Source organism: Misgurnus anguillicaudatus, chromosome 17, assembly GCF_027580225.2.
Source record: "Misgurnus anguillicaudatus chromosome 17, ASM2758022v2, whole genome shotgun sequence".
In the NCBI taxonomy this organism is placed as follows: domain Eukaryota; kingdom Metazoa; phylum Chordata; class Actinopteri; order Cypriniformes; family Cobitidae; genus Misgurnus; species Misgurnus anguillicaudatus.
This window is the reverse complement of record NC_073353.2, coordinates 9,458,418-9,482,819: the sequence shown is the minus strand read 5'-3', so window position 1 is coordinate 9,482,819 and position 24,402 is coordinate 9,458,418. Positions and strand designations below refer to the sequence as shown.

At 38.3% G+C, this 24,402-nt stretch overlaps 1 protein-coding gene across 3 annotated transcripts in view; it reads left to right on the top strand.

Annotated features, from left to right (window-relative positions):
* Positions 1-24,402, top strand: part of enox1 (ecto-NOX disulfide-thiol exchanger 1) — a 128,193-nt gene that overhangs the window by 17,994 nt on the left and 85,797 nt on the right. The window contains exon 2 of one of the 3 annotated variants that reach the window (XM_073854955.1): positions 5,524-5,734. The exons of the other annotated variants lie outside the window; for them this stretch is intronic. The gene's annotated coding sequence lies outside the window, so the exon portion shown is untranslated. The remainder of the gene's footprint in view (positions 1-5,523; positions 5,735-24,402) is intronic. 3 annotated transcript variants of the gene reach the window in all.

Genomic DNA, 24,402 nt, shown 5'->3' with positions numbered 1-24,402 from the left:
TACCACCCCTGCTTTGGATGAAAAGCTCCGCTTGTCAATGTCAGTTCTCACACGGCTGTCCAATCAGTGTTGTTTTTGTGTGTGTCTCTTTAAATGCAAATGTAGGGGGTAGAGCAATTACACATGTGGTTTGGACTACATCAGTAAATCTCTAAGTGTGGTCCCCCAAAAGTGGTCCGCCAAAAGATGACCTAAACTAGGCAAGTGTTTATACAATCGTCACTTATTTAAGTAGATTTTTAATGCACTTGCAAAACTGTGATATCAGTTCTTGCCATTCTGTTTTAATAACATAAAAATGGATCGGTGGCTAAACCAAACAGGAGTCAAAAGACGGATCAAGCGTCAACTGAAAGCAGCTAAAATCCACAGATCTATTAGTTTTGTAATGTACTAGTTTTTGTTTCATGTGTAAAATCCCTGTAATTTCAGTGATTTTGGACATTAAAAGGAGATTACACAAAGAAGAATAGATGGAAAAACAGGCTGTTTCTGCACACACATGGCAACTTATTTTCTTCTAGAAACACATTTAAAAGTGCATTTTTTAGGTTAGGGGGGCTTTAAAATATCTGATACATACAGACAAACACCTGCGACTCCACATCAGTTATAATCTATAGAAAGCCATACGTTGTGATGTTGCTTGGCAACCATAAGCAACTGCACTTAATGTTGGGATGTGCCTTTAACAACACCATTAAATTCTTCTTTGTCTTGGTTTGTACAGGGATACACACTGCTTTTGTGCATCATGTTTCTAATTTGATTTAACATACAAATAATATACAACAGTTCTGTTCATCAATAGCCAGAGTAAAATATGTGACCCTGCCTATGAAAACCCAGCTATATTTATTTTTTTGTGATTTACTGTTAAGACAGTAACATAATATCTACATAATATCATCCTACATAATTTTGTGAAAATATAACCTTGATATCTTTAATATTAGAGTAAAATCAAACTTTGATGCTCCTAATCTCAATATTTGGTTATAAGACTTTATACATATGCCTATGATTTATGATCATAAAAATGACTTTTGCTGGATTTTCACAGACTGGGGCATAAATGGTCACTGTTGTTTGTTCTTAATTTTTAAAATGATTCCTTATATTCCTCCTGCTGGTCATCATGAATAATTAAAGGTACACACAATCATCATCAGTTGTAAACCCTCTTTATTATTCATGAGTTGTGATTTTGTAATTTTAATAAAGAATGGATGATATAACCTTTGATTTTGTCAGATCTGTCTTAAGAGAGCTCTGTGAGAGAACATCAATGAATGAAATGGATCAGCACGCAGACGCTGATGTACACGTGTACCTGCCGAGAATCTGACACCTTTTCAAATAGGATTTTAACAGGTTGCTTAGCAACAAGCACAAACCTTTTCAGAAGGCCTGAATCTTAATTGGTCTGACTGGTCAGTCTTTTTTATTTTTTTATTTGTTATTCGGATGACAAGGTCACCGGAAGGACCGGCAACAGAGAAAATATATGCTGGAGCTTCATAAATGAAACATGAGAAAATCTCCTTCGCTGTCCAATCTACCTCAAACTATTTATGTGGACAACACACTCAGTTTTTCCTCAAGCATGAAACAACAGCAGCACCCGAGGACTACAGAATGTGTTTTTTAATGCAGTAAAGATCTTTCTGAAGGCTTTCAGAGGCTTTGAGCGGATCTCAAAACGCTTAAGGTGTAGACCTCAGTGCCTTTGCAATTTCAGTGACTGTGCAGAATACAGACTCGTACTTGAAGTGCTCCTTAATTTTTCACATGATGATCATACAGATGGGAGCTATTTCTGAAAATGTTCTCTGTCAGTGTTAGGATGTTCAATAATTTATCAATGCTTAATATAATTGATTAAGCTTATTAATTCAGTCTTAGTGATTACTGCTACATCATTTACCAATGGATAATCATTCATAGTGATAGTAAGGAGAGTATAGGGTGTACTTTTCTTACTATGACTAAAGACTGCTGTATCATATGCAATGCATTCAGATTGCATGCTATAATTTGTATATATAATTTTAAAGGGTAAGGTATGCATAAGATTTTTTTTGTCTGAGTTGTCGACCTATCTATTTGCTAAATAATGCTTGTGTGTTTCAAGCCTCTTTGTGCGCACCATCCTTAATTATTCAGTTTTGACCCTCACAGTCAGAGTTGGGGGGCTGGTCAGGGGACACTCTCCCCCCAGACCACAGCCAATTATGATTTTGTCTGAGCTATTAATGAAACAAAAATATAAGAATTCATATTTTATTATTCTAATCTTAATATTTGAATAGGTAGACTGAGTACCTTAAGGCTCAAACTGTTATAATTCATTTAAATCATATTTAATAACCATAATAAGCGTATTTAGCGATCATTATGTCACATTTCAATGTAAACACATCTGGATCTAAAATAGGGTATCCATTCGTACCATTTTCACCGGACGTGTCCTGGCCAGGATTTTGGGGCGTCCTTCGGAGGTGCATCGATCGACCACATCGAGGTTCTCACATTTTTAGTTAAAAACTAGTGCTGGTCAAAGATTAATCTTGATTAATCGCATACAAAATAAAAGTGATTTTTGGCATAATATATGAGTGTATGCTGTGTGTAATTATATAAATACACACACATTTATGCATGTATTTAAGTGTATATTTATTTATATTTCTATTTATATAAACAAAAAGATTATATATAAATAAAAAAAATCTGAAATTAATATATGTATATGTGTACGGTTAAATATACATAATAATTACACAAAGCACAAAGTAATATTATGCCAAAAATCACTTTTATTTTGTATGCGATTAATCACAATTAATCTTTGACCAGCACTATTAAAAACATTACATAATTAAGATTTATTTCTCTTAAGAGATAAAATCATTATAGCTTTATTCTTACCCTGTATCTGTTACTTTTTTGAAACAGAACCTGAAATATTAAACCTCGATGATGTATGTATGCGGTCAACCAATGCGACTTCCGGAGAACGCACCCGAAATCCTGGCCAGGATGCGTCCGCGGAAAATGGCACGAATGGCCAACTGCCATTTTATATATATAAAAACAATTCTGAAATAAATATATATGTATGTGTGTGTGGTTAAATATACATAATAATTACACAAAACACAAACTCATGCCAAAAATCCCTTTTATTTTGTATGCGATTAATCACGATTAATCTTTGCCCAGCACTATTAAAAACATTATATAATTAAGATTTATTTCTCTTAAGACATACAATCATTATAGTTTTATTCTTACCTTAAAATGTATCCTTTGCGTTTTTGAAATAAAACCTCGATGACGTATGCGGTAAACCAATGCGACTTCCTGAGAACGCACATGAAATCCTGGCCAGGATGCGTCCGGTGAAAATGGCACGAATAGCCACCTGGCGTTTTATTTATATAAAAAAATTCTGAATTAAATATATATGTATGTGTGTGCGGTTAAATATACATAATAATTACACACAAAACACAAACTCATGTCAAAAATCACTTTTATTTTGTATGCGATTAATCGCGATTAATCTTTCCCCAGCACTATTAAAAACATTATATAATTAAGATTTATTTATCTTAAGACATACAATCATTGTAGTTTATTCTTACCTTGAAATGTAACGGATGCTTTTTTGAAACAGAACCTGAAATATTAAACCTCGATGACGTATGCGGTCAACCAATGCGACTACCGGAGAACGCACCCGAAATCCTGGCCAGGACGCCTCTGGTGAAAATGGCACAAATGGCCACCTGCTGTTTTAGATGTATAGATGTGTTTATATTCAAATGTGATGCATTGATGCACTAATTACGCTTACTAATTACGGTTAACCCTAACCCTAACCTTCTCACAAACATAGCTTAAAAGACATTATCCCACTAGAATCAAATAGGCCTAAAATATCTACATGACTGGAAACTAAAACCACTAAATTTAATTCCACATATCAGATTCGGGTCTTTATGCTTTGAGGGATATAATGGACAAGCACCAAGCAAGTTACTGTTATGGCAACCAGATATACTGCAAGCTGATTTACTGACAAATGTTCAATAAGATTTGGCAAATAAACTTACTGTGGCAAAGAAACATTGTTTTTATTGGCATTGTGGCCCATTATTCTTTAATGATATCGAACCACATTTTCTGTTGACAGGGCACAGCCTTATAAACTTTTACCTGCCTTTTAAACATGCAACATACTGTATAAAACCCCAAAGACATAAACAGATTTCCTCTTTCTGGCCACTGGTGTTTCCCCATGAATGTTTTATCAACCATCAGCCACAAATAGAACCTACAAAAATATGTGCAACATTATCCCGCGCCCTCACGGAGCAGCTTATAAACAACATGTGAAATGTGTACCCAGAAATCTCTCTCTCTCTCTCTCTCTTACAAACACAATTTCACACTCCTACTCCACTGACCCAGCACACACAATCCTTAACCATTAAGCACAATTCCCACTCCAGTCTCAGCATAATGCACAGTGTCAAGTCAGAGATTGTTTTCCACTTATTCTGAGGGTAATGCATACTGGATGGTGATATCCCTCAGAAAGGATGGTTTAAATTTTAATGACTTTTGCAGGAGGTGGCTATTTCATTGGAAACACTTGGGCGCACAGGGTAGAATCTATAATCCGCTTTATTGGATGCCGTCTCGTTTAATTCCCGTAGGGCGTCCACCTCTATAACGTGGCTTCGTGCACGGGATGGTGATGGGGGTTGTATGTGGAATTTCTTTGTTTGCTATGTTTAATAGTTTTGTCTAATCCTGTTAATAGGTTAATTACGAAATGTCTTAATTCAGGTATCTGAAGACCAAATACTGCAAGTCTACCTTGAGTTTGAGATGACTTCTGTTTCAGTATTTTTGATTGCAGTCATGGCATGAAAAAACTTTATCTGGTTAGAAGCGTTTTTGAAATCTTTAATGAGGTCCGTCTGTACACCATGCACAACGGTGGCAGTTCAAAAAGGAACTTCCGTGCATGAGAAGATAACAAAGAAGCAACCAAGCGGATCTCAGAGGCACCTTTTGTGCCAAAAGATGTAAATTTTCTGTGAAGCTTTTGATGTATTCTGCTATTTATACTAGATTTAGGACTCTACATAAAAATCAATAGCATCTCCGGAGCAAAATTGGGGGTAGCACACATGCTGTGTTGGGGCCCGTTTCCTGAAATAATTCCTGGTTTAGTGACACGGAATACAATGAACAGGCTCTTGCAGTTGCATTTACTGTAATTTATGACCTATCCAGAGTTTACAGTAAACAATGCATTATTTATTGATTTTATTGATGCTTGCTTTGGTTATGCTGCATGGAGTTTGACAAACAAACGTCTCCAATTGTTTCTTGCTTTAAAGTTAGTGTTGGAAAAGTTGGAGCACTTGTGCAGTAATTTTCTCTGTGCTTACCTTACGTTTTAAAGCAACACTAAAGAGTTTTTGCTCTTTGCTCCCCCTACAGGTTGGAAGCGGAATTGTCCATTACTACGGTCGTAAATAATTTAGCCTACTGCAGCAAAGCTGGCTCTGATTGGATTGTAGATCTGCCGTAAAGCAAGTTTTTGTAGTTTTCACTCAAACTACAGGACCGCGACCCGACGGTTGGAAACTTCTTTAAAACCCTGTTTCCAGTGGATGAACGACTGAAACTTTTTTGGAAACGTTATTTTAAGGTAAAAAAAAACTCTTTAGTGTTGCTTTAATGTTTATAGGCCTTTGGCAATAGGAACAAATATCCCTGTATTTAGCAGATTCTCTGTCTCTGAGCTTACTCAGAGATAGGGTATCTGATTTTGAAAAATGCTAACGGTAGCCTACTAGCACTGAAATCATGGTTCCACCCTCCATTCAAATCGCCATCCAAAGACACGCCTCCTCCAAAACACATGAACACGCACAGACTATACGTCCACATCTCATGTCTCATTCACCAGTTAGAAAACTTTGCAGTACAAAGTGAACAACATTACCAAAATAATATCGGAATTAGTTAAAGGTCCTGTTCTTCCGGTGTTTTGAAGCTTTGATTGTGTTTACAATGCGCAATATAACATGTGTTCATGTTTCACGTGTAAAAAAGTTGTATTTTTTACACAAATATCTGTATAGCGCTGTTTTCACTGTCCTCAAAACGGGCTGATGTCTTCCTTGTTATATGAAGTCCCTCCTTCAGAAATACGTAATGAGTTTTGATTGTGTAGTTTGTTTAGTGTGTTGTGATTCGACAGCAGCTTATGCAACTCTTATTTTGACGTCATTCACCTGGGAAGTAGAAGACTGTAGTCCAAACTGGCCGTTCGCTGTAGGCTTTAAAAGGCATTTCTGTTGAAGAAAATATATCGCCTGTCAGTGAACTTTGAGTTTTATCATTTTGCAGGTATTATTTATGCCCTAAAAGCAACATTACACACTGACTAAAGTTTAAAAAATGGGATCAGGAAGAACGTGGCCTTTAAAACACATTTTCGGTTGTGTAGAGACGACGTAGTGGTATATCATTACACTAATTCGTAAAGGAACACAAACTTCATAAGCAACACAATGTTTCATCCAAGAAGAATATTTGATTCCATCTAAATACAATCATATCGCATACCTACCTTACCAAAAGAAACAATGCAACAAACCCTTTCAGACCCTTTGGCTACCGCAGCTGTTTGCATCTTGTGGTAAGGTAGTAAAGTTACCAATGTTCATTTGGGTTTTTGCTCTTTGCTAATCCAGACGGTTTTGTCATTTTTGTTTCAAAACGTTTCTTTCATTTTGTGGCTCCTGTGCAGGTTGTCAATTAAGCAGGAAAGTTTGCCATTCTCTCTCTGTTTACAGACGGGAGGTGAGCGCACGTGAACGCACTGATGACGTATGATGTCTGCGTGAACAGGTTGCGCAGTGGCAAACAAAACACATTCACAGATGAGGGTAGTGATGGGCGATTTTGAAGCACCCTTTATTAGGCTTCGAAACATTTATGAATCTTTTGTTTCGAATCATTGGTTCGGAGCTTGTTTCAAACTGGCCAAAGTCACATGATTTTAGCAAACGAGGCTTCATTACGTCATAACTGAAGCAGGGAGAGAGAGACGGCGGCAAGATTGACAGGAGCATGACAGAGGAAAAAGCAGTCAACAAAGCGTTCTAACAAAAATCTTATTGTTAATAAACGTTTTATTTCTCGTTTTATAAGCGTGTTTGTCATTGTAGGACTTTACAGGTTTTAGGAAGTTTTTATTACATACTGCTGACGCTCTTCGTCATTCTATGAAATAAGACGAAGAGCTAAAATCTCTTGTTCTCCGTCCTTGTGCTTTTAGCAGACAAATCGCCACCATGTCTTTTTTCATACGCTGCATGGTGTTCAGGATGTCTTGATTTTAAATGATAAATGAAACTTGTAGTGCTGTATGTTTTCATGTCTTTCTCTTTAAAATGCTTTTATCAACATTTGCTGCATTTGCATGGCTCTCAATCTGCCCTGGTTGCTATATGATTGCGTCATCAAAGACCTCATTATTCTGTAAAAATTATTCTGCCTTTTTACTTGAGCTTTTTTTTATTTTCGGCTGAATTATTTCGGTTGCCAACCATTGGTGCATCCCTAACATTTATAAATTTGGCAGATCTTTTATTAAACGCATTGTACTTTCAGTGAAGATGACCTTTGTGATGCTATGCAATGCTGTACCAGTAGAGCTACCAGATCAGTGCCTTGCAAACTCTGTATGAGCACCATTACTTGATTTTTGAATTTCAATGTGCAAAAACAATGCAGACAGCACAATTTGTTTTAGGTTTTTCAATGAGATGTACATTGATCTGTATATAGTTTGTCATGCTAAGGTAACGTCCACAGCTAAACTTCATGGCTTTTTGGAGACCTGAGAAGAATCCAAGTATTATAGCATGGTCTGGAAATGATTAAAGGATTACTCCACTTTCTTAAAAAAATCCAGATAATTTACTCACCCCCATGTCATCCAAAATGTTCAGTCAAGACAAAATTAAGTTTTTTGATTAATAGACTTTATTGGACCCCAAAAGTTTACAGTTTCAATGCAGTTTAAATTGCAGTTTCAATGCAGCTTCAAAGGGCTCTAATGTTTTTTCTTAAAATACTTAATTTCTTCTCGACTGAACAAAGAAAGACATCAACATTTTGGTCAATAGCAGCTGTCAAAATACTTAGGGCCCTATTTTAACGATCTGAAACGCGAGTGCGAAGCGCAAAGCGCATGTGACTTTGTGGGCGGATCTTGGTCGCTGTTGCTATTTTCCCGGCGGGAGAAATAAGTCTTGCGCCACGCGCAAATCAATAAGGGGTTGGTCTGAAGTAGGTTCATTATTCATAGGTGTGGTTTGGGCGTAACGTCAAATAAACCAATCAGAACGCTATCCAACATTCCCTTTAAACGCAAGGGCGCAAGTTCCATGGCGGGTTGCTATTATAATGACAGATTTACCAGGCGCACGCCAGGAGCGGTTCACAGCCGAGGAGACCCACGTTCTTGTAAGAGCAGTCAAAGACAGAGAAGTTGTTTTGTATGGGGATGGGAGAAACCCGCCCAAATCAGCGTATGTTAAACAGGCGTGAGAGGAAACCCTTACGAAAATTAACCATGGTTTTACTACAGTTAAGACCAAAAAACCATGGTTACTGTAGTAAAACCATGGTTACCACAAAATAACCATGGTTTTGACAACCATGGTTTTCAAAAACCATAGTTAAACCATGGTTAGTGTAGTAAAACCATGGTTTTGCTCATAGTAATCAATTGACCAAAAAACCATGGTTACTACACTTTTACCGCAATAAAATCATGGTTAATTTTCTTAAGGGAATAGCCACAATTGTCTCATTAGCTGGCTTCCCCATCGTTGCGCCAAGCGCTACAATGATGTCAGGAGACGGGGGAATCCCAAGTTTGCCAGCATAAATCGGGCACGCCGTGTAACGGGAGGTGGATCTGTCTCTACACATGACCTGACGCCAGCAGAGGACATCGCTGCGTCCACCCTCACCGCTGAAAGGTCCAACCCCAAAGTACACTTACAAATCAAGTTCATATACATTAAGGTTTCTTATGAAAACATTTTAATTATTATTTACATAAAATAAACGTAATACAGCCACACAACAAACGTATGAAAATATTTAAATTGTTATTTGCATGATAATTTTTTAACGCAGCCACACAATACATAACAACTATCACCACAATGCTCACCACAATGGTTTCCCTTATCTCATGTGTTAATATTTTTTATTGTAACAATTTATGATTTGCAAAATTAACTGTTGCATCTGTGTAGATTAGATAAGCAATGCGCAGCACGCTATACATTATGGTCAAGCATGCGCCCTTAAAATAGCATAATGAACTACGCGCAACGCGCCACTGAATTTAGACTAGTTTTTTTTGTTTAGTTGGGCAATTGTTTTTTTAAACTGCAAAATAGCATCAGGGGTGGTTTGCGCTGAACCGCCCAGGGAGCGCAAGTTCATTCCCTAGTTTGCCAACGTGCGTCTGTGGAGGGAAAAACCCGCTGTGTGCCGGTGCAAAATACGAAATGATACATGCGTCACTGGCAAAGTCAATTGCGCTGGGTGCAAGATAGGGCCCTTAAAGTGTTAACGTGTTGTCCATCTTGAAATAGTAAATTCACCAGTATTTTGTCAAAGACAGTCTTCATGGTGACATTGGATTTGTGGTTGATTTGGTATTATTAAGAGTACAGACATTGATCAGCTTTAGATTAGAATCAATCAGTTTTCATTCACAAAACAATTTTCCTTTTCTTCAGCCAGAATTAAAGGTGACATATTCCAACTATTTAAGCCAAGTATTCGCTGTTTGCTTTGGAAAGAAAACATCTGGAATTTTATGTCTCAAATTAGGTTAATGCTATTTGCAATTTCTGAGAAGGAGACCATGTGGTGTAGGGTAGAACCACATAAAAACGTTAAATACAGCTAATCTAATATACCACTTGAATAGGACAAGTATTGGAAGCAGTATTGCTAGGTAAACCAGACATCCAACCCTGTGTCTACCTGCCACTGGTGGACAAAACAGGTAATATCTCACATTCACACTGCCGGTTGAGACAAAGTTCCTGCATCAGGCTGGTGCAGAAACTTAAACAAACAATGTTTTGCGAGCACCACAGAGTCAATATGTGTAAATGTGAAAGACGAATCATGTGTAACACTGAAATGAGAAGATGCTGTGCATTCTGTATATTTGCTGTGTATTTGGTTTAGTGGTGGGCCAAGTAGGAGTCTTGTTGATGTATATTGTTAACTGGAATAAGAAAACTGAGCTGACTGAAGGTAATTGATCACAACAAAGCTTCATTCCTACGTTACATTTCTTAGACTCTCCATCCAGCAGTGCTGCCACAGGAGATGCTCATTAGAGAAGGTGTCTCAGTCCATGGACATCATGATGAATGGAGGACACAGCACCTCAGGCTGACGGCTGTTTATCTGTGAACATTTCCTCTGCCCTGAGCTTGCCATCACAAGACTCCTCTGCTATGTCACAAGCCTCATACTGAACTCAGCGAATTAGCTTGTCTGGCCTGCTGTTTGAATAGGTTTTCAATATACTTTTACTATCATATGCTTCATGATAGTAAACTCACATCATTTCAGTTTCATGCTTACAAATAAGGAATGTTTATGTATGTGCATGCCTTCTCAATCACATTCATTTGTGCTCTTGGATTTCCATGGCCATATACATAAAAGCCATCAGGTCACCCCAAAAGTGCCTTAGGTAATGAGCCATTCCCACCCAGATTCAGAGAGTACCCACTGTTCACCACCATATGTACAGACATGCGATGCAGCTTTCGCTCATCTAACTGTGGGTTATCTGACCATGACCGCTCACTGCCATATGTGCATTTTGGCAACCAAATCCACACACTTGGAGATCTGTTTTCCATGACACTGACATCATTTCTGTCCTACATTATGCCACTCACATTGTTTTTACCTATAAGCCAGTAATAGCCAAGACGTGCCAGTCTCCACTCCTGATGGATCTTGCCTGCATAAACTGAACAAGGTCAGCTGACACTGTTAACACTGGAAGCAACAGATGACAGCTTAAGGGGCCGATCACACAGAACTCGTTTTTAGCGGTTACCGGGGTGCTTTTTTATATTGCTAGGCAACCACAGAGGCAGCTGTCCTGTCAATCAAATATTGAAGCGTGCGCACCCATGAAACTTTGGTTTGCTGTTAGGAAAACACCACCGTTTTTCAATATTTTACTATGTTCTTATCTCAAATTAGAAGAATTAATACATACCTTTATTCAGTGCGTGCACTTAAAGGGATAGTTCACCCAAAAATGAAAATAATGTCATTAATGACTCACCCTCATGTCGTTCCAAACTCGTAAGACATCCGTTCATCTTCAGAACACAGTTTAAGATGTTTTAAATTTAGTCCGATAGCTTGCTGACTTTTTATTGAAAATCTACGGATGGTATACTATCCAGAAAGGTAATAAAACATCATCAAAGTAGTCCATGTGACATCAGTTGGTCAGTTAGAATGTGTTGAAGCTTAAAAAATACATTGTGGTCCAAAATAACAAAAATTGCGACTTTATTTAGCATTGTCTTCTCTTCCTGTTGTAAAGCGCATGCGCAAGACTAAAGACACCTCACTGCAGTGACGTGGCCGACGTGTTATCTGGTGCGCCCCAGTTTTTTTTGTGCACCCGAGCTTCATTTACAGTCTGAGGGAGACGCATGCTGTTAGATTGAAAAAAAAAACCTTCACAAACATGTCTGAAGATAACACGTCAGCCGCATCACTGCAGTCACGTGACTTTAGTCTCATGCACGCGTTTCCCAACCGAACCGGAAGAGAAGACAATGCTGAATAAAGTAGTAATTTTTGTTATTTTTGGACCAAAATGTATTTTCGATGCTTCAACACATTCTTTCTGATGCACTGATGTCACATGGACTACTTTGATGATGTTGTTATTACCTTTCGGGACATGGACAGTATACTGTTAATAGATATTCAATGGAGGGTCAGCATAGAGTATTTTTGTCTGGTGGAGCATAAAAAACTTAATTAACTAACATGCTCAAACTCAAATGAAATAGATGCATCCTCTCCTGTCAATTACAACTCAGATTTATGCATACACAATATTAACATTAACCCATTAAGCTATACCAGGTAGAAAAAGTGTAAGTCTATTTTGAATAGTTAGAGACTGTTTTGTCACAGACACATCTGGTCCACTGTTGTAAATCTCATGTCATGCAATGACGTCTATCATAACAAGCCAAACTCCCACCCTGCTACAGTTTATTACTTGACTGCACACAAACTCTTCAGTGTTTGCGTGCCTGGTATACGTTAACCTCCTCAGTTGGTTCTGTAGGATGGGTGTGCACTGAACAAAATCTGACCCAGATATCAGAACACATCTGTGAGAGCACAGACCAGAAACCAGACGTGACTGAGCTATAGCCACCAGTCTCTGAAGCATTAAGCTTTGCTGAGAGCCAGGAACTCTTCCCTTATAAAGATCAATGATACCCAAGGCAGCTGGAGAAATATCGATCAACTGTATTTAAAAGCTTTTATGTTATGGTCATCAGCTTGGCTAGAGCGAACTCTCCCTTCAGTTCACTTCTGTTTTCCAACACTGCCCCTGGACATAAACCAGCTTGAGCCAGCCCAAATATTCACAGTAGTTTAGCTGTTCTTTTCGGCAAGGAAAAACACATTAGGGTGTTTGATGTTACATTTTTATGTTGTATAATTTGTGCTTATACTTAGGGCTGTGAAGGTGGCAGTATTTTACCACCCTGATGGTAATGGTGCAATGGTTCAGAGTCCTGCAATGGGTCGGGTACCCGCGGATACCTGCATAAAAGTGTCTAAAACGGGTGGATTGTGACATTCCTAAAATTCACGGGCGGGGATGCGGGCAGATAATGTGCCGATGGTAGGCTACTTGAATAGTGCAAAACAAAGCGCACTTTCGCCTGTTTCATTAGCCCATTCATGATGCTGTTGTGATGTTGAGAGAGGTACAAGATAAAAAATAAAGCACTTTAATTGAAATGATTTTAGCGTGTGTGATTTATGCGGGTACTTGTCGGGTAACGTGCCAAATATCAACGAGTCCGGATTTGGAGCGGGTCTCCAAAAATGGACCCGTGCAAGACTCTGCAATGGTTATAGAATATGTATTTGTGGGTATGTGCATGCGTGCATTGATGCATGTAGGCTTATATATATAATGCATACATATATTTTGAAATACAAAAATGTAAACGAGGGTCAGACATAAGTGTCTTAACATGCGTGTTCATAGGTGCTAATTTCTTTTTCCGCCGGTGGGTGCTAGTCACAACGTCAAGCAATGCTGAGGTTACTTAGCAACGACAGACGCTCTGGAGTGCCCAAACACTTTGAAACAATGTAGGAACGTGGCGCATAACGTGAAATGTGAAGCAAATGTGAAGCAATTGAGCATATGTGTTTGACCATTTCGGTGGGTGCTCGAGCAGAGTCCCTGAGCACCCAAGGGATTGGCACATATGTGCGTGTTTATTTTAGCACTTACATCCGTAAAACAATAAACGGTTCAAGTGAGAAACCATATTGGGGTTATAATGTGTCAAGCCACACTGAAAATGCATTCTGATGGTAAACTGGTAGCGCCGATTGATACTTTTTCGCAACCTTGAGTGACCACGAGAGAATATCTTGGCTCATTGTTCCTCCTCCAAGCCAGCGGCTCATCACTGGTATCAGTTGCCTCCCCTTGCAAATAGCGCACTAACTCTGAGCCTGCTGACCGTTTGCGTTCACACGAAATTGAAGATATCTGGCTGAGTGAGATTGTACTTTATAGTTTTCATAGTTTGTGACTTGCACACCACCACGGGTCGCACTTTACCACCGCAGTGGTGCGAGGGCTAGGACAACTGTCACAGCCCTACTTATTCTATTATTTCCATGTCACATGTATTACCCTCATGGTGTTTTATTTTTGTGTTCATGACACTGTGCACTATCGCTATATGAGTATTGGCAACAATTTATGATCACAAAATTTGATCCTTTTTAACTCTTTCCTCGCCAGCGTTTTTTTTAATAAGTGATGATTTTCACAAAAATTAAATGTCTTCCAGAAAATGTTATTTTTTAAATATATAAACATACAATATATTAAATAAAAGACAACCCCTCTGCTTGAAAAAATATTTATCTTTTATCACCTCTCAATTATGGGTAGGTTTCTTAAAAAATACCTAATTTTGAGCAAAAAGCTGAGATAATTGCATTTTTGCAGGACTTTTGTTAGAGATCAGATTCAGAGCGAAGATCAAAACATACACAGAGTTTTTACTGTATTTGGATCAGTGGCAGCTTCAGTGTTTTAAGTTGGGTAAGAGTGCCACCTAGTGGATAATAGCGGAAATATGGATTGCCGTTAAAAAAAAATTGTCATTGGCAGGAAAGCGTTTTTTATTAACTCTTTCCCCAATTGACGAGTTAACTTGTCAATTAAGAGAAAACGTTCCCTGCCAATAACGAGAATTTCCGGCTTTCCGCAATACCGCACTTCCGCAACTTATACAACCCGGAAGTAATGCCTTACGTGAAATAGAAAAAACTCCATGTATGTTTTAAAGATCGCCCTGCATCTGATCTCTATCAAAAGTCCTTCACAAAAATGGAATTATCTCAGCTTTTTGCTCAAAATTGGGTGTTTTTGAAGAAACCAACTCAAATTTGAGAGATGATAAAAAGAGAACTAATGAAGGTAAGATGAAACGTTTTTTTTTGTTTGTTTGAAAGCAGAGGGTCTGTTTTTTCATTTGATATATTGTATGTTTATATATTTAAAGAAGAACATTTTCTGGAAGGCATTAAACTTTTTGTGAAAATTAATGAAAAATGCTGGCACTGACTGGCAACTTTAAAAAAAAAAATGCTGGCAGGGAAAGAGTTAATTGACAAGATAACTAGTCAGTGCCGGGTAAAGAGAAAAACACTTTGAAATATCATATGGCTGTTTTACCGTATTTTACAGCCTGTGCTATGGTGGCAAACTGTATTGTATACGGTGCAAAGCAGATTCATATTAAAGGGGCCATGGCCTGAAAATCAGACTTTTTCCATGTTTAAGTGCTATGATTGGGTCCCCAGTGCTTCTATCAACCTAGAAAATGTGAAAAAGATCAATCCAGTAACTTAGTTTTGGTAAACCATTCTCTACAAGCACATGAAAAAATAGGTCATTGAAATTTGGCTCTCCTTATGATGTCATAAGGAGCTCTTATTATAATAATACCGCCCCTTAATCTGCACTATCCAACCACAGCACTAACATTTAATGCAGAGAAATGCACAATTGAGTTTTAATTGCAACAAACCACCATCATTGTGATCAGTGTCTGAATTTCATCAGATAATTTGCAATTTAAAGGACACACCCAAAACGGCACATTTTTGCACACACCTACAAAGTGGCAATTTTAACATGCTATAATAAATTATTTGTATGGTATTTTGAGCTGAAGCTTTACATATGTGCTCTGGGGGCACCAAAGATTTATTTGAAATCTTAACTTTGTTGTGAAATATTAGGTTAAGAAATGTGAAATATACTGTACCATATTTCCACAGTTTTAAACCATATAGGATTGTTTACATGTTTCCTTTAACGTAAGTTTAACTTTAGTGGCAAAGCTAGTGCTAGGTTCTCTTTTAAAATGACCTATCAACTCTGCACTTCCTACACAAAACCTAGTTTTCACCCTAACAGATGCACTCAAGAGTGCAAGAAGGCAGGCAATCTGAACGGCCAATGTTTGTGTAGTGCTTGCCAGATTTGCAATGTGCATCAGGCTGTCAGGAAACCGCCTGGATGGTATGTGGGTGTGTCGTCTGATGCTGAGATTACAGTCCAGCTGAGGCAGCCGATCGTGAACATGTTGTCAAAACACTCGAGAGCGTAAGAGGTGCATGAGTTGCGTGACACCCCCATCTGCTGAAGGCCACCGGAGAGCGGAAGCAATAAAAGTGGATTAGCGCTGGATTAGCCGACTGTCACTTTACTTTGCGTTTTTACTCCCACCACACACTTAAATACATTCCTGGAGGGTAAACACACAGACATACTTTCCATGAATTTCTATGGCTTTAAGTTGAGGTTTTTCCTACACTAAAAATTAATAGAAAATAAAACAGCTCATCTTAAATCACCAGTGTTTCCACAGTTTCTTTTGCTGATCATTTGCTCAATAAGGTAACACACACTTACTATATTATCGAGGACATAATAAACTTTCATTGCTTTCATATTTTCCAAAATTGATTCCCTCCCTCTAAACCTAACCTTTACACAAAGTATACCCATAACCACACACCTTTACTTATTGACACAAGAAGAGAAAGCTGAAATAGTAATAGTGTTGGAATTAACATCTTGATATGTCACAGGACTCTTGTAGTGTTGGGGTGATGAATGGGTCACCGCTGCCGTTGTGCTGTGCTAAACCCGCTGTGATTTACGGAGGCTATTAAAGGCTGAGATGGTCACTATAAGTCCACTTCATCTTGTTGATATATAGGAGGAGAGATCGGGACACCAAAAGTAGAAAAACCAAGAGGGCTAAAAGCATGTGGCAGTAGACATTGAGAAAGGACTGGTCTGGAACAGATGCTATTATGCCGCAGCAAAGTGCTGATGACTTCATTTCCTGCTGCGGTCGAGGGCATCTCCATTCTGATTGGGTCTCACAGTAGATGGCGAGGATCTGAGGTGACTGGAGTTGCTCATGCCACAGGCCAATGCATCTTTTCCAGGCTGCTGCATCATCTAACTCAGCTGGCGTTAAAACCTAGGCATAAATTTCCTTAATTTTTATGATTCAACTGTCCCGACGGCACCAGAGTGCCATTATGTTCTTACACCACAGTGGTCACATCCAAAACAGGATAAGAAAATGAAATAGAAACGGCACATAGAGAGCTGTTTTTCAACAGGATTTCATTAAACAACACAAAGCCCAAGGCTGTTTTGTGTGTCTGTATAAGTACAATAGTATGTTTGGATCCAAACTCTGTTCCATGACTTGCTGTGTTTGTGAAAATGTGTGTGTGTGTGTGTGTGTGTGTGTGTGTGTGTGTGTGTGTGTGTGTGTGTGTGTGTGTGTGTGTGTGTGTGTGTGTGTGCAGAGAGAGAGTTTGTTGTGGATTGTGTCAGATAATCAATTTGTCTATCTTAGACAGTTAACAGGAATTGTTTATTTTGCTTGCAGTGTTGCCAGTTGCAGTGTGCATGGGCCACAATCAACTGGGTGAAATAATATCTTTCTCGAATGATGACCATATATTCTAGGGGTGTGCATTGGCACTGCCCTCACAATTCGATTCAATTACGATCCACCAGGTAATGATTCAATTCAATTCGATTCTACGATGCATTGCAATGCATCAGAATTCTACTGTACACAACAAGGCAAGTGTAACTATTCTCAACAAAAACGGAAGCTTAGCAGCTTTAAGACAATGACAATTATATACCTGAGATGAGAATTTTAAACACAACAGTGTAAGTCTTGTCTAGTTTCCCATTAACTTCGTAGAATCCGAAATGTGCCCATATGTCCACTTTCCATGCAAAAGGGTGCGTTTTTAATTACCCGTCTATCACTGTCATCTCTCTCCGCCTCAGTCATCTTGATTGTTGTTGTTATGCCCCTGGAAGTAATTGAAACTTCACAACTTTATTTTCCACTCGAGGCCAGAAAATAAACAGTGACATAATCGATTATGGCACTTTGCTGCATCGATGCTGAATCGTGCATACGCGCATTGCGATGCATTGCAGAATCGATTATTGTTGACACTAACTAAATTAATTCACCAAAATTAAATATTTGAATCATATTCGCTGCATCCAAAATCGCTTACTTCCATACTTTAAAGTTGGTGAAAAGCAGTAGGCGAGCCGAGTAGTATATAGTGTTTGAAAAAACTGTAGGCAAAAATTACCCGGATGACCCACTACTTCTGGCAAGATTTTGAAGTGTGCATGCAATGGACAATTAACTATGCTGTAACCTAGTGTTGTAGTCTCAAAACCACTTTTTAAAGGTCTTGGTCTCGTCTTGGAATCCATTGCATTTTTACTCTGTCTCGTCTCAGTCTCAGACAAAGAGGACTCGGAATTTTATTTCAAGAGCGGTCAAGACCACAACTGATGGCACATCACAAATGTATTTTTTATCATTAATTTTATGCAGTTTATTCAGGTTTGGCATATGATGTTGACATTGTTTAAGCATTGTTTAAGTTTCTCCCATTGACAATTTTTCTATTTTTATTACTAAAAACACCTGCATTGTGTTAAGTGGATGGCAAGCCATGGAAAGACAGTTCAGAATAAATGGCTAAGTTGATTTCAGCTCTTTAGTGTTTGTTCACTTTTATTTGCTTATAGACAAAGATAAATTCCCACATCTGCAATGCCTTTGATCATTTTATCATTTATTAAGAAGTGCCTAATCATATGTATATTCCACATTTTATTATAAGTGTTTCAATGCAGTGACTTGCATTGGTCTTGGTCTTGACTTGGTCTCGGCCTGTCTTGGTCTTGACTTGGTCTCGACCCTTTAAAGTCTTGGTCTTGACTTGGTCTCAACCCTTTAAAGTCTTGGTCTTGTCTCGGTCTCGGCCTGTCTTGGTCTTTGTCATGACTTGGTCTCGGTTTAGGTGGTCTTGACTACAACACTACCGTAACCCTTCGGGAGAGGAGTCACCTAACGAAGAAGAAGAAGATGCGTTGTCATATTCAAATGTAAATACATAAGGAAAACAGCTGTTCCAGCTGGTTAATTTGCGCTTGTTTAACATCATTCAAGTTAGCGTCTCATTTGTTGTTATGACGACTTCTGTTATGTGATGTATCAACATTCAAATCAAATTTCTTTCCCACTACCCATATTAATACTATATAGAATGTTCTGTTTTAAAGGTCGATGAGTAGATACTACATTTAAATCAGTGCGTGCTGTCACAGTATACGATTCCATACACTGGGATTGATTATAGCCCTCTACCCTGTTTTGGAGAGCTTTTATCATTATGTATATACTATGTCATATGTTTATGACTTCTCTTCTTTAGCTGAGCACAAAGATTTTTTATAAAATGATGCTGTCATATAATGGAACCCATCATGGTTTAAAAAGCTCATCCATCATAAAAGCCATTATTCAGCTGATGAAATGAAGTCATGAACATCTGGGATGGCGAGTAAATGATTTATTATTAGATATTAAAACAGTCCTTTAAATCATAAAATGATCTTTTATATCTGGTGAGGAACTTTTAACTCTTTAGGGCGGTTTCCCGGACAGGGTTTAGGACTAGGCCTTAGGGACTAGGCCTTGATTTTAAACCTTACAAAAACATTACTGGTGACGAGACAAAACAGTGGCACTGATATAGTACAACATTTAAGTTGAGAAACATTTTTTAGGTATTACCAAAATGTTAATTTTTTTAAGTTGATCCAACTTTTCACTTTTTACAGTGTATATGCTAAGATGTTTTTGATGCAGCTCAAATATTGTTTAGTCTGGGACTAGGATTAGTCCTGTCCTGGAAACCACTTCTTTGTGTTTTTGTGCTGTCATCAATTAGTCAGCATTGTTAATAAAAGATTGGGGGGGGGTCTATAATCCTATAGACGGCTTGTAGCTGTCATTTCATATCAATTTCCGATGGAAAAACATTGAAAAATTGTATCATTATTAACATAACACCCACAAGTCCATGTAACTTTGTACGTTTCTGCTTCACATCTGCATACGCTCATCCTAATTATTATTTAATTTTGTGGGAGTAGTTGAAAGAGTTCATTGTCAATGATTTCCCAGAGGAGTCTAAACTCTCAGGCCTCAGGGAAACATTTTGATTTTCCTGTTGAAAACTGAAGTGTCCATGATCTCACATCTACTGCAGGTGTCAGCTGCCAGTATGCTAGCTCAACTCCAGTCAGTGGCGTCAAATTCGGCTTTAAGTCAAGGGAAAATCTGACATTTTTGTGTTCAATTTTAAGGTGTTTTTGATGAACTGATGTGTTGAAAATATGCATGTGAATATTTCGTGCTGGCTTTTCCTCTATAACCTAGCATGTGTTGGAGATGCAGGCTGATTTACTTGCTTGCTTACCTCACTGTTTCTGTTTCCATGATCTGATTCTGATCTTAAGTCCAGACTGAGCCTTGTCAAAACAATGTCGTTTCAAATTAGACACGAATGGTCCAGACCCTGAACCCTTAAATGGAAGCCGAATCATCTATGAAGTCAGAAATAATTGAGAAGTGACATTCTGATGAGTTTTGCATATGGGTATTAAGTGCGGGAAATTTCTGACTCCAGCAAAATTTGTGTAAATGTGAAACTGATGTGAAGACATGAGACTGAGTCTGTTTAATGTCAAAGTCATTGATTACAAATAAAACTACTAGATGTTTATATTTTCTAAAGAAATGTGGTGAGTGGTACTTGCCCACCATGATGACCAGGGTGTAGCCAAAATTTGCAGGTTGTAGCTATGCCATGACTAGGCATTATTTCCAGAAAACGCAGAGTATTTTTGTGATTGTTGCGAGCAAAACTCCTTGATCTTGCGGCACGTTTTCTTGATGGAATTGATGGAATATGTGGGATATTTACGTTCCCATGGCAACAGGGGACATGGCTGCGCTTGTGTAAAGTAAATTAAACATTTTTCAACTTTCTGCTAAGATACTGTATTTTTCAGTCTATAAGCCGCGGTTATAGCCTGACGTTGTCATACTCAATTCTAGTCAGAATTTGAGTCTGATACCGCTCCATTGGGCTATAATTATGAGGCGTGTCTCAACCGAAAAATGCCTCTGCACTCAATTGGATAGACCTACGACCAATCAGAGCAACGGAGTGTGTGCTTTATGTTGAAATTACGTCTTTTGCAGCCTGACCGAACTGCTAGTTATTTCGCTACAATGACACTAACATTGTGATTATACTAAGTCTGAGTTAGCGAACGTACATCAACACCTATTATGTTTACAACATTTCATTTATATCACAACATTAAGTATTTACTAAGTCATACAGTAAGACTATCTCTTACCATTTGTACATAAGTTGAACTTCATCCACAACGATACCCATTAACGTTACGTTGGCTTGAAAAATATAGGAGCCTAGCATGTCCCTCCACTTAGCAGCCACGATTCCAGGGTTCCGAAAAGAAGCTGGCAATGACCGCTAATTATATCCATCTCGTCGAGTTGCATCGCCGTGATACCCATTTCAGTATCTTCTTTAACTTTGTCCTCCATAAGTGCGATCAACTTTTGCCGAATCCCGTAGAAAGGACGGTAAAAACATCTTTCCGATCAACAAATGCCTTGATCGCGTTTCTCTGTTCCTCTTTTAAAATCAATGCTCTGTCGATATCTTTTAGAACAGACTCAATGTCAGAATCCAGTCCACACATCTGAATTCTCCAGCGGCAGCCATTTCATTGTAAATTGATTCAACACACGCGCTCTGTGGTGACGTGGTTGGTTACGTTACTGTTGATCATCTGTCCATTGTCGTATAAAGTCCGCCCTGACAATTTGATTGGTCGACAAGCTTTGAGACTCGCATAGCAGATCCTCAACGGAAAAACCCCAGACCGATCTTCCCGTCCTCCAAATGTGGTGGGCGGGGCTAAGATCGGCTGGCACCCAGGCTAGCGGTTTTATTCATAATTTGGCTGGTGCTGCGTCTTTTAGTCAGGTGTGCATTGTTAGTCAGTATGAATTAATTTTGACATTTATGAGGCAAGAGACATCATTACCGTCTACAGCCGCGAGAGTCCACCATATGCTGCTTCTGTATTTATGTAATTCAATGGATTAAGTAATGTGGAATGACGAGTATGCAAACTTTATGCTAGTTGGCTTGTTCGGTTAATTTAGCCTATTCAACCTTCCAGGTAAGTTCTGTATGCTATGGTTTATCGTTTAATGAAGTGATAATATTACTTTAACGTACAGACATCTATTCAGCCTGCTGTTCTGTCTGCTATTGTTTAATTGAATAACTTGCCTTTCCAGATTAAATGTCTGTTCTTCGGCTTGGATTTTGTGAAATAATTTCTAAATAAACACGACGTATAGTCCACTGTGACTTATATATGTTATTTCGTCTTAATGACGCATTTTTGATGCGGCTTATACTCTGGTGCGGCTTATAGTCCGTAAAGTAGGATATATGTGATTTTTTGAAATCTGCAATTTATACTGCAAAAGTGCGGCGTATTTGAAAAAATGTGGCCCCTAAATAAATATGCAGACTTTAGCTGATTTTGCGTAGAATCATGCGATCGCGTAATCCCGTTTTTCGGGAGGGACTGACTAGGGTTTATAGTGCATCCCTTTGAAACATTACTAGTGTGTTCTGGGTGGTTGCATAAAGGTTAAAAGAGTCCATTGTTAAGGCTGGCTAAATTTTTGGGCCAAATTTGCACCCCCTGTGATCATGGGGGCTTGGTACTTTCATTTGATAGTGCTAGTGTTGAAATATTTTTTATCTCTAAAATCGAAATCACGCCTGAGCTGAACTATGCTCCGAGACAAGCGTCGTGGTGGCAATGAATCATCTTTCCCTTTTAATTAAAACTCTCGGCACACAAATGACAAAACATCCATCTCATGAAGCTCGTGACATATATAATTATGACAGACTCTGATGGAAATTGCATTCCATTTCACTCCTTTCTTCTTAAAGAAAAGCAATATAAATGCCTTCAACAGATGAAATAACGACACCACAATCTTTTTCATACTTTACTTGACAGATATGGTGAATGATAAGGAACTACTGTGAAACTAGGACCGTAAAGGCTCCGTTGGGGCCTTACCTGACCTTCTGCTCATGTGGATATATTGATCATGTTGGTTTGCCTGGTTGTGTTTCATAGAGAAATCCACAAACTACTCCCAGGCTACTGTGACATGTGGTTTGTCCCAGATTCTGTATGTTCAATAAACTGTTGTTAAATCAGATGAGAAATGGAAATTGTCCAAAAGGACACAATGTTTCTGTAGTGAGGGTCAACAGTAGACAATCAGGCTTGTTGTTAATAAGTCTATCCAAGGGACTCACCAATAGAAATGTTTCACAAGTGCAAATACCAATACTACTTAATATAGATAACTCCTTATTGTTTTGAATATTAATTCAATAAGAATATCTTCATTTGAATATCAGGAAAATGCAAGAACTTTAAAATTGCATTCATGTACAGTACAGTATGTTCAGTTCAGTGCATACGTTCATTCCTACACATCAAAATTACCATTTCAGTAAGGTCAGTAAGTTATAAAATTAAATTCAGAATAGGGTTTGATGGGTAACCCGATCTACTGAAACACAATGCCAAGCACACAAAAAAGCATCCTCATGTACACCAAAGGTTATTTATTGCAGGTGGATTATTGGGATACCTTGAGTTTGCCCTTTAGTATTACTAAATGATTGAGCTTTAAGCAGGATGTATTTGAAGCTCAATTTCCCTACCATACATTTTACACCGCTGTCAGTTCTTTTGACCACGGCAGCATTGTGTGTTTCTCTTTATTCGCATGAAATCTCTTGGCATTCCATTTACATTCAATCTGTATTTTCTCTGAATACTGACTTGTGCCCTTCAGCTATATAGTTGTTCTTTAAATGTTCACATTCGCCATCAGCCATCTTTGGAGCTTGAAAAGATTAAAAGATTTTTCCATTCAGAACCCAATATTTCAATTCCGCTTTTTTATCTCAAGCGTTGCAGCTGGAGTGGAAGAAAAAGCGACTTGTTCTTTACCTTAAGGCTTAAAATCACATCATGGGCTAAAATATGTAAGGCTGAAAGCTTATTTGGCTGTTTGTTTGTGTTTGTTAATGGCCCCAAGGACCCAAAACATTTATGCATGCTTGTCTTGTCTGGTGGTAAAACTTTCTTCTGTTTAGGTTGTAATTTGCCTATTTGTTCTTTTGAGAAACAATGACAACACACCTCAGTGAAAGAGAAAAATAAATGTGGATCCATTACCAACCTTGCATGTTACTTATTATGTTGTGAAATCAGTAATTTATCACACGCTGAAACAATTAATGCTTGCGTAATAGAATAGAAGTGGTGTTCAAAGATTGATAATTGGTAAATCATGTCAAATCAAAAATAACGGATAATGCAGAACCAATGACATTTTTGATCTGTACGTCAAAAGGCGATGTACAGCT